The sequence below is a fragment of the Scyliorhinus torazame genome, chromosome 3 (genome assembly GCF_047496885.1).
Source record: "Scyliorhinus torazame isolate Kashiwa2021f chromosome 3, sScyTor2.1, whole genome shotgun sequence".
Classification (NCBI taxonomy): domain Eukaryota; kingdom Metazoa; phylum Chordata; class Chondrichthyes; order Carcharhiniformes; family Scyliorhinidae; genus Scyliorhinus; species Scyliorhinus torazame.
Genome location: NC_092709.1, coordinates 359,498,093 through 359,512,253, shown reverse-complemented (window position 1 = coordinate 359,512,253; position 14,161 = coordinate 359,498,093). Strand labels below are relative to the sequence as shown.

The window sequence follows — 14,161 nt, the reverse complement described above, 5'->3', positions numbered from 1 at the left end:
GTGTGAGTGGGGAGATTGTTCCCCTGCCCACAGACAGGGGGCGGTCTCTCTGGATTCCACATTGCTCTCTGTACGGGGAGGGTGTGTGTGTGAGTGGGGAGATTGTTCCTCTGCCCACAGACAGGGGGCGGTCTGTCTGGATTCCACATTGCTCTCTGTACGGGGAGGGTGTGTGTGTGAGTGAGGAGATTGTTCCCCTGCCCACAGACAGGGGGCGATCTCTCTGGATTCCACATTGCTCTCTGTACGGGGAGGGTGTGTGTGTGAGTGGGGAGATTGTTCCCCTGCCCACAGACAGGGGGCGGTCTCTCTGGATTCCACATTGCTCTCTGTACGGGGAGGGTGTGTGTGTGTGAGTGGGGAGATTGTTCCTCTGCCCACAGACAGGGGGCGGTCTCTCTGGATTCCACATTGCTCTCTGTACGGGGAGGGTGTGTGTGTGAGTGGGGAGATTGTTCCCCTGCCCACAGACAGGAGGCGGTCTCTCTGGATTCCACATTGCTCTCTGTACGGGGAGGGTGTGTGTGTGAGTGGGGAGATTGTTCCCCTGCCCACAGACAGGGGGCGGTCTCTCTGGATTCCACATTGCTCTCTGTACGGGGAGGGTGTGTGTGTGAGTGGGGAGATTGTTCCCCTGCCCACAGACAGGGGGCGGTCTCTCTGGATTCCACATTGCTCTCTGTACGGGGAGGGTGTGTGTGTGAGTGGGGAGATTGTTCCCCTGGCCACAGACAGGGGGCGGTCTCTCTGGATTCCACATTGCTCTCTGTACGGGGAGGGTGTGTGTGTGAGTTGGGAGATTGTTCCCCTGCCCACAGACAGGGGGCGATCTCTCTGGATTCCACATTGCTCTCTGTACGGGGAGGGTGTGTGTGTGAGTGGGGAGATTGTTCCTCTGCCCACAGACAGGGGGCGGTCTCTCTGGATTCCACATTGCTCTCTGTACGGGGAGGGTGTGTGTGTGAGTGGGGAGATTGTTCCTCTGCCCACAGACAGGGGGCGGTCTCTCTGGATTCCACATTGCTCTCTGTACGGGGAGGGTGTGTTTGTGAGTGGGGAGATTGTTCCTCTGCCCACAGACAGGGGGCGATCTCTCTGGATTCCACATTGCTCTCTGTATGGGGAGGGTGTGTGTGTGAGTGGGGAGATTGTTCCTCTGCCCACAGACAGGGGGCGGTCTCTCTGGATTCCACATTGCTCTCTGTACGGGGAGGGTGTGTTTGTGAGTGGGGAGATTGTTCCTCTGCACACAGACAGGGGGCGATCTCTCTGGATTCCACATTGCTCTCTGTACGGGGAGGGTGTGTGTGTGAGTGGGGAGATTGTTCCCCTGCCCACAGACAGGGGGCGGTCTCTCTGGATTCCACATTGCTCTCTGTACGGGAAGGGTGTGTGTGTGTGAGTGGGGAGATTGTTCCTCTGCCCACAGACAGGGGGCGGTCTCTCTGGATTCCACATTGCTCTCTGTACGGGGAGGGTGTGTGTGTGAGTGGGGAGATTGTTCCCCTGCCCACAGACAGGGGGCGGTCTCTCTGGATTCCACATTGCTCTCTGTACGGGGAGGGTGTGTGTGTGTGTGTGGGGAGATTGTTCCTCTGCCCACAGACAGGGGGCGATCTCTCTGGATTCCACATTGCTCTCTGTACGGGGAGGGTGTGTGTGTGTGTGTGGGGAGATTGTTCCTCTGCCCACAGACAGGGGGCGGTCTCTCTGGATTCCACATTGCTCTCGGTACGGGGAGGGTGTGTGTGTGAGTGGGGAGATTGTTCCTCTGCCCACAGACAGGGGGCGGTCTCTCTGGATTCCACATTGCTCTCTGTACGGGGAGGGTGTGTGTGTGTGTGTGGGGAGATTGTTCCTCTGCCCACAGACAGGGGGCGGTCTCTCTGGATTCCACATTGCTCTCTGTATGGGGAGGGTGTGTGTGTGAGTGGGGAGATTGTTCCTCTGCCCACAGACAGGGGGCGGTCTCTCTGGTTTCCACATTGCTCTCTGTACGGGGAGGGTGTGTGTGTGAGTGGGGAGATTGTTCCTCTGCCCACAGACAGGGGGCGGTCTCTCTGGATTCCACATTGCTCTCTGTACGGGGAGGGTGTGTGTGTGAGTGGGGAGATTGTTCCCCTGCCCACAGACAGGGGGCGGTCTCTCTGGATTCCACATTGCTCTCTGTACGGGGAGGGTGTGTGTGTGAGTGGGAAGATTGTTCCCCTGCCCACAGACAGGGGGCGGTCTCTCTGGATTCCACATTGCTCTCTGTACGGGGAGGGTGTGTGTGTGAGTGGGGAGATTGTTCCTCTGCCCACAGACAGGGGGCGGTCTCTCTGGATTCCACATTGCTCTCTGTACGGGGAGGGTGTGTGTGTGAGTGGGGAGATTGTTCCTCTGCCCACAGACAGGGGGCGGTCTCGCTGGATTGCACATTGCTCTCTGTACGGGGAGGGTGTGTGTGTGAGTGGGGAGATTGTTCCTCTGCCCACAGACAGGGGGCGATCTCTCTGGATTCCACATTGCTCTCTGTACTGGGAGGGTGTGTGTGTGAGTGGGGAGATTGTTCCCCTGCCCACAGACAGGGGCGGTCTCTCTGGATTCCACATTGCTCTCTGTACGGGGAGGGTGTGTGTGTGAGTGGGGAGATTGTTCCTCTGCCCACAGACAGGGGGCGGTCTCTCTGGATTCCACATTGCTCTCTGTACGGGGAGGGTGTGTGTGTGTGAGTGGGCAGATTGTTCCTCTGCCCACAGACAGGGGGCGGTCTCTCTGGATTCCACATTGCTCTCTGTACGGGGAGGGTGTGTGTGTGAGTGGGGAGATTGTTCCTCTGCCCACAGACAGGGGGCGATCTCTCTGGATTCCACATTGCTCTCTGTACGGGGAGGGTGTGTGTGTGAGTGGGGAGATTGTTCCCCTGCCCACAGACAGGGGGCGGTCTCTCTGGATTCCATATTGCTCTCTGTACGGGGAGGGTGTGTGTGTGAGTGGGGAGATTGTTCCCCTGCCCACAGACAGGGGGCAATCTCTCTGGATTCCACATTGCTCTCTGTACGGGGAGGGTGTGTGTGTGAGTGGGGAGATTGTTCCCCTGCTCACAGACAGGGGGCGGTCTCTCTGGATTCCACATTGTTCTCGGTACGGGGAGGGTGTGTGTGTGAGTGGGGAGATTGTTCCCCTGCCCACAGACAGGGGGCGGTGTCTCTGGATTCCACATTGTTCTCGGCACGGGGAGGGTGTGTGTGTGAGTGGGGAGATTGTTCCCCTGCCCACAGACAGGGGGCGGTCTCTCTGGATTCCACATTGCTCTCTGTACGGGGAGGGTGTGTGTGTGAGTGGGGAGATTGTTCCTCTGCCCACAGACAGGGGGCGGTCTCTCTGGATTCCACATTGCTCTCTGTACGGGGAGGGTGTGTGTGTGAGTGGGGAGATTGTTCCTCTGCCCACAGACAGGGGACGGTCTCTCTGGATTCCACATTGCTCTCTGTACGGGGAGGGTGTGTGTGTGAGTGGGGAGATTGTTCCCCTGCCCACAGGCAGGGGGCGGTCTCTCTGGATTCCACATTGCTCTCTGTACGGGGAGGGTGTGTGTATGAGTGGGGAGATTGTTCCCCTGCTCACAGACAGGGGGCGGTCTCTCTGGATTCCACATTGCTCTCTGTACGGGGAGGGTGTGTGTGTGAGTGAGGAGATTGTTCCTCTGCCCACAGACAGGGGGCGGTCTCTCTGGATTCCACATTGCTCTCTGTACGGGGAGGGAGTGTGTGTGAGTGGGGAGATTGTTCCCCTGCCCACAGACAGGGGGCGGTCTCTCTGGATTCCACATTGCTCTCTGTACGGGGAGGGTGTGTGTGTGAGTGGGGAGATTGTTCCCCTGCCCACAGACAGGGGGCGGCCTCTCTGGATTCCACATTGCTCTCTGTACGGGGAGGGTGTGTGTGTGAGTGGGGAGATTGTTCCTCTGCCCACAGACAGGGGGCGGTCTCTCTGGATTCCACATTGCTCTCTGTACGGGGAGGGTGTGTGTGTGAGTGGGGAGATTGTTCCCCTGCCCACAGGCAGGGGGCGGTCTCTCTGGATTCCACATTGCTCTCTGTACGGGGAGGGTGTGTGTATGAGTGGGGAGATTGTTCCCCTGCTCACAGACAGGGGGCGGTCTCTCTGGATTCCACATTGCTCTCTGTACGGGGAGGGTGTGTGTATGAGTGGGGAGATTGTTCCTCTGCCCACAGGCAGGGGGCGGTCTCTCTGGATTCCACATTGCTCTCTGTACGGGGAGGGTGTGTGTATGAGTGGGGAGATTGTTCCCCTGCTCACAGACAGGGGGCGGTCTCTCTGGATTCCACATTGCTCTCTGTACGGGGAGGGTGTGTGTGTGAGTGAGGAGATTGTTCCTCTGCCCACAGACAGGGGGCGGTCTCTCTGGATTCCACATTGCTCTCTGTACGGGGAGGGTGTGTGTGTGAGTGGGGAGATTGTTCCCCTGCCCACAGACAGGGGGCGGTCTCTCTGGATTCCACATTGCTCTCTGTACGGGGAGGGTGTGTGTGTGAGTGGGGAGATTGTTCCCCTGCCCACAGACAGGGGGCGGTCTCTCTGGATTCCAGATTGCTCTCTGTACGGGGAGGGTGTGTGTGTGAGTGGGGAGATTGTTCCTCTGCCCACAGACAGGGGGCGGTCTCTCTGGATTCCACATTGCTCTCTGTACGGGGAGGGTGTGTGTGTGAGTGGGGAGATTGTTCCTCTGCCCACAGACAGGGGGCGGTCTCTCTGGATTCCACATTGCTCTCTGTACGGGGAGGGTTTGTGTGTGAGTGGGGAGATTGTTCCTCTGCCCACAGACAGGAGGCGGTCTCTCTGGATTCCACATTGCTCTCTGTACGGGGAGGGTGTGTGTGTGAGTGGGGAGATTGTTCCTCTGCCCACAGACAGGAGGCGGTCTCTCTGGATTCCACATTGCTCTCTGTACGGGGAGGGTGTGTGTGTGAGTGGGGAGATTGTTCCCCTGCCCACAGACAGGGGGCGGTCTCTCTGGATTCCACATTGCTCTCTGTACGGGGAGGGTGTGTGTGTGAGTGGGGAGATTGTTCCCCTGCCCACAGGCAGGGGGCGGTCTCTCTGGATTCCACATTGCTCTCTGTACGGGGAGGGTGTGTGTGTGAGTGGGGAGATTGTTCCTCTGCCCACAGACAGGGGGCGATCTCTCTGGATTCCACATTGCTCTCTGTACGGGGAGGGTGTGTGTATGAGTGAGGAGATTGTTCCCCTGCCCACAGACAGGGGGCGGTCTCTCTGGATTCCACATTGCTCTCTGTACGGGGAGGGTGTGTGTGTGTGAGTGGGGAGATTGTTCCCCTGCCCACAGACAGGGGGCAATCTCTCTGGATTCCACATTGCTCTCTGTACGGGGAGGGTGTGTGTGTGAGTGGGGAGATTGTTCCTCTGCCCACAGACAGGGGGCAATCTCTCTGGATTCCACATTGCTCTCTGTACGGGGAGGGTGTGTGTGTGAGTGGCGAGATTGTTCCTCTGCCCACAGACAGGGGGCGGTCTCTCTGGATTCCACATTGCTCTCTGTACGGGGAGGGTGTGTGTATGAGTGAGGAGATTGTTCCCCTGCCCACAGACAGGGGGCGGTCTCTCTGGATTCCACATTGCTCTCTGTACGGGGAGGGTGTGTGTGTGTGAGTGGGGAGATTGTTCCCCTGCCCACAGACAGGGGGCGGTCTCTCTGGATTCCACATTGCTCTCTGTACGGGGAGGGTGTGTGTGTGAGTGGGGAGATTGTTCCCCTGCTCACAGACAGGGGGCGGTCTCTCTGGATTCCACATTGCTCTCTGTACGGGGAGGGTGTGTGTGTGAGTGGGGAGATTGTTCCTCTGCCCACAGACAGGGGGCGGTCTCTCTGGATTCCACATTGCTCTCTGTACGGGGAGGGTGTGTGTGTGAGTGGGGAGATTGTTCCCCTGCCCACAGACAGGGGGCGGTCTCTCTGGATTCCATATTGCTCTCTGTACGGGGAGGGTGTGTGTGTGAGTGGGGAGATTGTTCCTCTGCCCACAGACAGGGGGCGGTCTCTCTGGATTCCACATTGCTCTCTGTACGGGGAGGGTGTGTGTGTGAGTGAGGAGATTGTTCCTCTGCCCACAGACAGGAGGCGGTCTCTCTGGATTCCACATTGCTCTCTGTACGGGGAGGGTGTGTGTGTGAGTGGGGAGATTGTTCCTCTGCCCACAGACAGGGGGCGGTCTCTCTGGATTCCACATTGCTCTCTGTACGGGGAGGGTGTGTGTGTGAGTGGGGAGATTGTTCCTCTGCCCACAGACAGGGGGCGGTCTCTCTGGATTCCACATTGCTCTCTGTACGGGGAGGGTGTGTGTGTGAGTGGGGAGATTGTTCCTCTGCCCACAGACAGGGGGCGGTCTCTCTGGATTCCACATTGCTCTCTGTACGGGGAGGGTGTGTGTGTGAGTGGGGAGATTGTTCCTCTGCCCACAGACAGGAGGCGGTCTCTCTGGATTCCACATTGCTCTCTGTACGGGGAGGGTGTGTGTGTGAGTGGGGAGATTGTTCCTCTGCCCACAGACAGGGGGCGGTCTCTCTGGATTCCACATTGCTCTCTGTACGGGGAGGGTGTGTGTGTGAGTGGGGAGATTGTTCCTCTGCCCACAGACAGGGGGCGGTCTCTCTGGATTCCACATTGCTGACTGCGGTTGAGTGGTGTGTTTATGTTTTTCAGACACTGTGGACAACGCTAAAAGAAATGAGACCCTGAAGAAGGTTGTGACAGTGAAGAAGAAAAAGAAGCTTCCAAATGGAGTCAATGTTGGAGAAAAAGCAGAAGGTGTGTTGAGACTGAGAATTTCCCCAATATTCCCACCAATAGGTCAATGCATTCAAACACACATCTTAATCACACAGACCAAATATTTTTACCTCCATCCTATCCTTCGACTCTGGTTATTGATGTCCTGTGCTGTTTTCGTAGAAACATCGAAAACAGGAGCAGGAGGAAGCCATTCGGCCCTTCGAGCCTGCCCCGCCGTTCATTATAGCAAAGTGCAAAGCAGAGTGTAGCAGAGGAACAGGCCCTTCGGCCCTCCAAACCTGTGCCGACTATGATGCCCAAACTAAAAAAACCTTCTGCCCTTACTCGGTCCGATCCCTCTGTTTCCTCCCTGTTCACGTATCCATCCCGCTGCCTCTGAAATGTCGCTAATGTGCAGCTTCCGCCACATCCTCTGGCAGCGCGTTCCAGACACCCACCTCTCTCTGTGTGAAAAACTTACCCCGCACATCTCCCTTAAACTTTCCCCCTTGTTGCTCTTATTATCCTTAGTTTTATTAGCTCTAATTCTGTCACCTTTACTCACGAGTCGCCAGGTATCTTTCTGATACCGCCACATGGTTCAAGCTCAAGTAATGATTAATAATGCAGCACACCACTTAGAGTTAAATCAACGATCATTTATTATATACAGCAATAAATACTTATACAATAATCCTACTTCTAGACTACTACCTACCACTAAAGGCCAATACTTAACTTTGGAGATGGCCCACCAGGTCAGGGAAACGAATGGCCTATCGACTTGGGTCTGGGCCTGCGGGATTCAAAGCTGGTACAAGTCGATAGTCAGGAGCGCCTATCTGGTAGCGATCGCTGGAGTAACGCTTACAGTTTTCTTTGTCGAAGGGTCTCGAAGGGTGCGGAGAGGAGAAGAAGGGTCGAGTTGAACTTGGCCCCTATTCTTATAGTCCCCAGGGGCTTCCCGCCTCTCGGGGCGGACCTTGTACCTGGTCCCAAGTGATTGGACTTGGTCCCAATCACTTGGTTCGATATGTTCCAATAATGGGGCGATTCCTTGATCGGGGGGGGGTGGTCGTTTACCTTTCTTTGTCTCAGCCCCTGCTGGCGCCGATAGGTCTGGGTCGGCTTTATGTTGCTAATGTGTAGCAATTGTTCCCGGGGATGGCTGATTAAAATGCAGATGGCTGGGTTGTTGTGATGTTGATGGCTGCAGGTATCTGGCCGATTTCCCCAGAGCTGAATACACTGTTTTATCTGCAGTGGTCCGTTTAAGTCCTGTTGGCTGATTTTCCCATCAGCCTCTTCCGTTCGCCGTTTTAGATCGGGGTTTGACCATTCTAATCGGGAATCAGCCATTTTAGGTGGCTACACCCTCTCACCTTGAACCTGTGCCCCCTTGTAACTGACATTTCCACCCTTGGAAAAAGCCTCTGACTATCCCCCCCGTCTGTGCCTCTCAGAATTTTATAGATCTCTATCAGGTCTCCCCTCAGCCTCCGTCTTTCCAGTGAAAACAATCCTAGTTTATTCAACCACTCCTCACAGCCAACACCCTCGAGACCAGGCAACATCCTGGTGAACCTTCCCTGCACTCTCTCCAAAGCTTCCAATAATTCTGATAATGTGGTGACCAGAGCTGCAATACTCCAAATGCGGCCTATCCAGGGTTTTATACAGCTAGTGAATACTGAAGCAAAATATTCATTTAGGGCCTCCCCCATCTCCTCAGACTCTAGGCACAAGTTCCCTCCACTATCCCTGATCGGCCCGACTCTCACTCTGATCCCCTCTTATTTCTCACATAAGTGTAGAACGCCTTGGGGTTTTCCCTCCTCCTTCCCGCCAGGGCTTTTTCATGCCCCTTCTAGCTCCCCTAAGTCCATTTTTTGGTTCCTTCCTGGCTACCTTGTAACCCTCTAGAGCCGAGTCAGATCCTTGCTTCCTCAACCTTACGTAGAGTCTCGCTCGTGACCACATAATCTCCTATCCGTTCCCCGAACCATTGAGTCTCGTATTGTCCCATTGTCGCTTTTCTATTCTGCCCTCTTCTCTTCTGAGCCCCAGAGCTCAGACTCAGCGTCAGAGACCTGGCCGCTAGGGCCTTACCCCGGTCGCTCATTCCCCTCAACAGCATCCAAAACGGTATACTTGTTTTGAAGGGGAACGGCCACGAGGGATCCCTGCACTGTCTGCCTGTTTGTTTTCTTTCCCCTGGCTGTAACCCAGCTACTCTTGTCCTGTACCTTGGGTGTAGTTACCTCCCTGTAACTCTTCTGTGGCTTAGATAGGGTGGATGTAGGGAAGTTGTTTCCATTAGCAGGGGAGACTAGGACCCGGGGGCACAGCCTAGAATAAAAGGGAGTCACTTTAGAACAGAGATGAGGGGAAATTTCTTCAGCCAGAGAGTGGTGGGTCTGTGGAATTCATTGCCACAGAGGGCTGATGTTTGGGGGTTGGTGGGCGGATGGGTTCGTTGTTGTTATTATGGGGATTGACATATCTTGCTGATTATTGTTTATTGTTGATGGGTGTAAATGTGGGAGAAAATGTGAAAAAGGAGGAGCATTTTAAAAAAAATGTGGCAGGGGGATGGGAACCAGATGAGGAAGTTAGAGGTCAGTAAAGAGGCAGCAACTAAAGCCAGTAAGGTACTAGCTAATAAACTCAATGTGACTAAGGGGAAGAGTAGACTGGGAAGAGATGATGAACGCAAAGAGACAGGTGGTCTGAGGTGCATTTGTTTCAATGCGAGAAGTGTAGCAGGTAAGGCAGATGAACCTAGGGCTTGGATTAGTACCTGGGAATATGATGTTATTGGTATTACGGAGACTTGATTGAGGGAAGGGCAAGACTGGCAACTAAATATCCCAGGGTATAGATGCTTCAGGAGGGATAGAGAGGGAGGTAAAAGGGGTGGAGGAGTTGGATTACTGGTCAGAGATGATATCACAGCTGTGATTAAGGAGGGCACAATGGAGGATTCGAGCACTGAGGCAATAGGGGTAGAGCTAAGAAATAGGAAGGGTGCAGTAACATTGTTGGGACTTTACTACAGGCCTCCCAAAAGCGAGCGTGAAGTAGAGGTACAAATATGTAGACAGATTATAGAAAAATGTAGGAGCAATAGGGTGGTCGTGATGGGAGATTTTAACTTTCCCAACATTGAATGGGACTCATGTAGTGTTGGAGGCGTAGATGGAGCAGAATTTGTAAGGAGCATCCAGGAGAGTTTTTTAGAGCAGTATGTAAATAGTCCAACTCGGGAAGGGGCCATACTGGACCTGATATTGGGGAATGATCCCGGCCAGGTGGTTGAAGTTTCAGTCGGTGATTACTTTGGGAATAGCGATCACAATTCCGTAAGTTTTAGAATACTCATGGACAAAGATGAGAGTGGTCCTAAAGAAAGAGTGCTAAATTAGGGAAAGGCCAAGTATAACAAAATTCGGCAGGAGCTAGGGAATGTGGATTGGGAGCAGCTCTTTAAGGGTAAATCCACATTTGAAATGTGGGAGTATTTTCAGGAAAGGTTGATTAGAGTGCAGGACAGACATGTCCTTGTGAAAATGAGGGATAGAAATGGCAAGATTAGGGAACCATGGATGACGGGTGGAATTGTGAGACTAGCTAGGATGAAAAAGGAAGCATACATAAGATCTAGGCGACTTAAATCTGATGAAGCTTTGGAGGAATATCGGGAAAGTAGGACAAATCTCAAACGCGCAATAAATAGGGCTAAAAGGGGTCATGAAATTTGGCTAACAGGGTTAAGGAAAATCCCAAAGCCTTTTATTCGTATATAAGGAGCAAGAGGGTAACTAGAGAAAGGATTGGCCCACTCAAAGACAAATGAGGGAATTTATGCGTGGAGTCAGAGGAAATGGGTGAGATTCTTAATGAGTACTTTGCATCGGTATTCACCAAGGAGAAGGACATGACGGATGTTGAGGCTAAGGATGGTTGTTTAAATACTCTAGGTCAAGTCAGCATAAGGAAGGGGGACATTTTGGGTATTCTAAAAGGCATTAAGGCGGACAAGTCCCCAGGTCCGGATGGGATCTATCCCAGGTTACTGAGGGAAGCGAGGGAAGAAATAGCTGGGGCCTTAACAGATATCTTTGCAGCATCCTTGAGCACGGGTGAGGTCCCGGAGGACTGGAGAATTGCTAATAAGACAGAAGTTGATAAATTCTTGATTTCTCGAGGAATTAAGGGCTATGGAGAGAGCGGGTAAATGGAGTTGAAATCAGCCATGATTGAATGGCGGAGTGGACTCGATGGGCCGAATGGCCTTACTTCCGCTCCTATGTCTTATGGTCTTATGGTCTTCTCAATCACCCCCTCTGCCTCCCGGATGCTCCGAAGTTCATCCAGCTCCAGCTCCAGTTCCCTAACACGGTCTCTGAGGAGCTGGAGTTGGGTGCACTTCCCGCAGGTATAGTCAGTGTCCTTTAAAAAAATATATACATATACTGCTGCTACTCACTGAAGCGAACCCTCTAAAATTGGTGATTCTGCTGAATGATACAAATATAGCTTGCTGCCCCCTAAAAAAACTACTCTTACCTTACAGAATGTAGCTGAGATTCTGCCCTGTGAACCAACTGGACCTCCGCCCTCCAACTCTGCTCCCAGTCAGCTGCACTCTCTGTAAACTCCTGGCTCCCTTCTCGCTCTTTGCGGAAATGTAGGAAATGAAATGAAAGGAGCACCTTACTCCCTCCTCACCTAACTCCATCAGTCACCAAACTCTCACTATTGCACTCAAATGCACCAAATTCAGCACTCCCTCGGTCACCAAACTCTCACTATAGCACTCAAATGCACCCAAATTCAGCACTCCCTCAGTCACCAAACTCTCACTATAGAACACTAATTCACCCAAATTCAGCACTCCCTCAGTCACCAAACTCTCACTATTGCACTCAAATACACCCAAATTCAGCACTCCCTCAGTCACCAAACTCTCACTATAGCACTCTAATGCACTCAAATTCAGCACTCCCTCAGTCACCAAACTCTCACTATAGCACTCAAATGCACCCAAATTCAGCACTCCCTCAGTCACCAAACTCTCACTATAGCACTCAAATGCACTCAAATTCAGCACTCCCTCAGTCACCAAACTCTCACTATAGCACTCAAATGCACCCAAATTCAGCACTCCCTCAGTCACCAAACTCTCACTATTGCACTCAAATGCACCCAAATATTCAGCACTCCCTCAGTCACCAAACTCTCACTATTGCACTCAAATGCACCCAAATATTCAGCACTCCCTCAGTCACCAAACTCTCACTATAGCACTCTAATGCACCCAAATTCAGCACTCCCTCAGTCACCAAACTCTCACTATAGCACTCAAATGCACCCAAATTCAGCACTCCCTCAGTCACCAAACTCTCACTATTGCACTCAAATGCACCCAAATTCAGCACTCCCTCAGTCACCAAACTCTCACTATAGCACTCAAATGCACCCAAATTCAGCGCTCCCTCAGTCACCAAACTCTCACTATTGCACTCAAATTCACCCAAATATTCAGCACTCCCTCAGTCACCAAACTCTCACTATAGCACTCTAATTCGCCCAAATTCAGCACTCCCTCCCTCCCAAACTCTCACTATAGCACTCTAATACACCCAAATTCAGCACTCCCTCAGTCACCAAACTCTCACTATAGCACTCAAATGCACCCAAATATGCAACACTCCCTCAGTCACCAAACTCTCACTATAGCACTCTAATTTGCCCAAATTCAGCACTCCCTCCCTCCCAAACTCTCACTATAGCACTTTAATACACCCAAATTCAGCACTCCCTCAGTCACCAAACTTTCACTATTGCACTCAAATGCATCCTAATATTCAGCACTCCCTCAGTCACCAAACTCTCACTATAGCACTCAAATACACCCAAATTCAGCACTCCCTCCCTCCCAAACTCTCACTATAGCACTCAAATGCACCCAAATTCAGCACTCCCTCCCTCCCAAACTCTCACTATTGCACTCTAATGCACCCAAATTCAGCACTCCCTCCCTCCCAAACTCTCACTATAGCACTCAAATGCAGCCTAAAGTCAACACTGCAAGATATCTCACCTTTATACTGTCTGACTTTAGCCTCTGAAAACCGACTCAATCCAATTAACTAATTAACAAGCTGTAGCTGGAAGTAGAGCCTGAACAAACTCTGTTTAAAGCTGGTTTAAAACTCACCTCCTAACCCAAATAGCAACTTTTAAGTTAGTTTACTAAATAAATAAAAGACTAGACTTTAGATGGAAACATTCTTACTAATCGCTAGATAGAAACATCCTCGAAGAATTCCAGTGGATTTGTGAAGCGTGATTTCCCTTCATAAATTTATGCTGACTCTGTCCGTTCCTGCCACTCTTTTCTAAGTGCTCTGCTATAAAATGTTTGATAATGGATTCTAGAATTTTCCCCACGACTGACGTCAGAATTACTGGTCTATAATTCTCTGCTTTCTCTCCACCTCCCTTTTGAAATAGTGCAGTTACATTAGCCACCCTCCAATCTGCAGGGACTGTTCCCCAGTGTACAGAATCCTGGAAGATGACCATCAATGCAGCCACTATTTCTAGAGCCACCTACTTCAGTACTCTGGGATGTAGATTCTCAGGCCCTGGAGATGTATCAGCCTTCAAACCCATCAATTTCCCCAATGCCATTTCTCTACTGATATTGATCACCTTCAGTTCCCCCTCCTCACTTAACCCTTCCTTCACCAGCATTTCTGGGATCTGATTTGTGTCCTCATTTGTGAAGACAGAACCAAAGTATGTGTTTAGTTGCTCAGTCATTTCTTTGTCCCTATTATACATTCCCCAGTGTCTGACTAAGGGACCTACATTTGTCTTCACCAATCTTTTTCTCTTCACATACCTATAGAAGCTTTTACTGTCAGTTTTTACATTGCTCACAAGCTTACTCTCGTACTCTATTCTCCCCTTCTTAATCAATCCCTTGGTCCTTTGCTGAATTCTAAACTGCTCCCAATCCTCAGACCTGATGTTTTTCTTGACCAATTTATATGCTTCTTCCTTGGATCGGATACTATCTCTAAGCTCCCTTGTAAACCATGGATTGGCCACCGTTGCCTTTTTACTTTTGTGCCAGACAGGAATTAACAATTGTTGTAGTTCCTCCATGCACTCTTTGACTGTTTGCTATTGCCTATCCACTGCCATCCCTTCAAATAACACTCCCCAATCGATCAAAGCCAACTCACACCTCATATTATCAGAGTTTCCTTTGTTAACATTCAGCACCCTAGTCTCAGAATCAACTACTTCACTCACCACCTTGATGAAAAATTCTATCATATTATGGTCACT

At 51.8% G+C, this 14,161-nt stretch overlaps 1 long non-coding RNA gene across 1 annotated transcript in view; it reads left to right on the top strand.

Annotated features, from left to right (window-relative positions):
- LOC140409645 (uncharacterized) overlaps positions 1–14,161 on the top strand; it is a 217,565-nt gene that overhangs the window by 190,311 nt on the left and 13,093 nt on the right. Inside the window, exon 2 of the long non-coding RNA XR_011940451.1 lies at positions 6,728–6,832. This is a non-coding gene — a long non-coding RNA (uncharacterized lncRNA). The remainder of the gene's footprint in view (positions 1–6,727; positions 6,833–14,161) is intronic.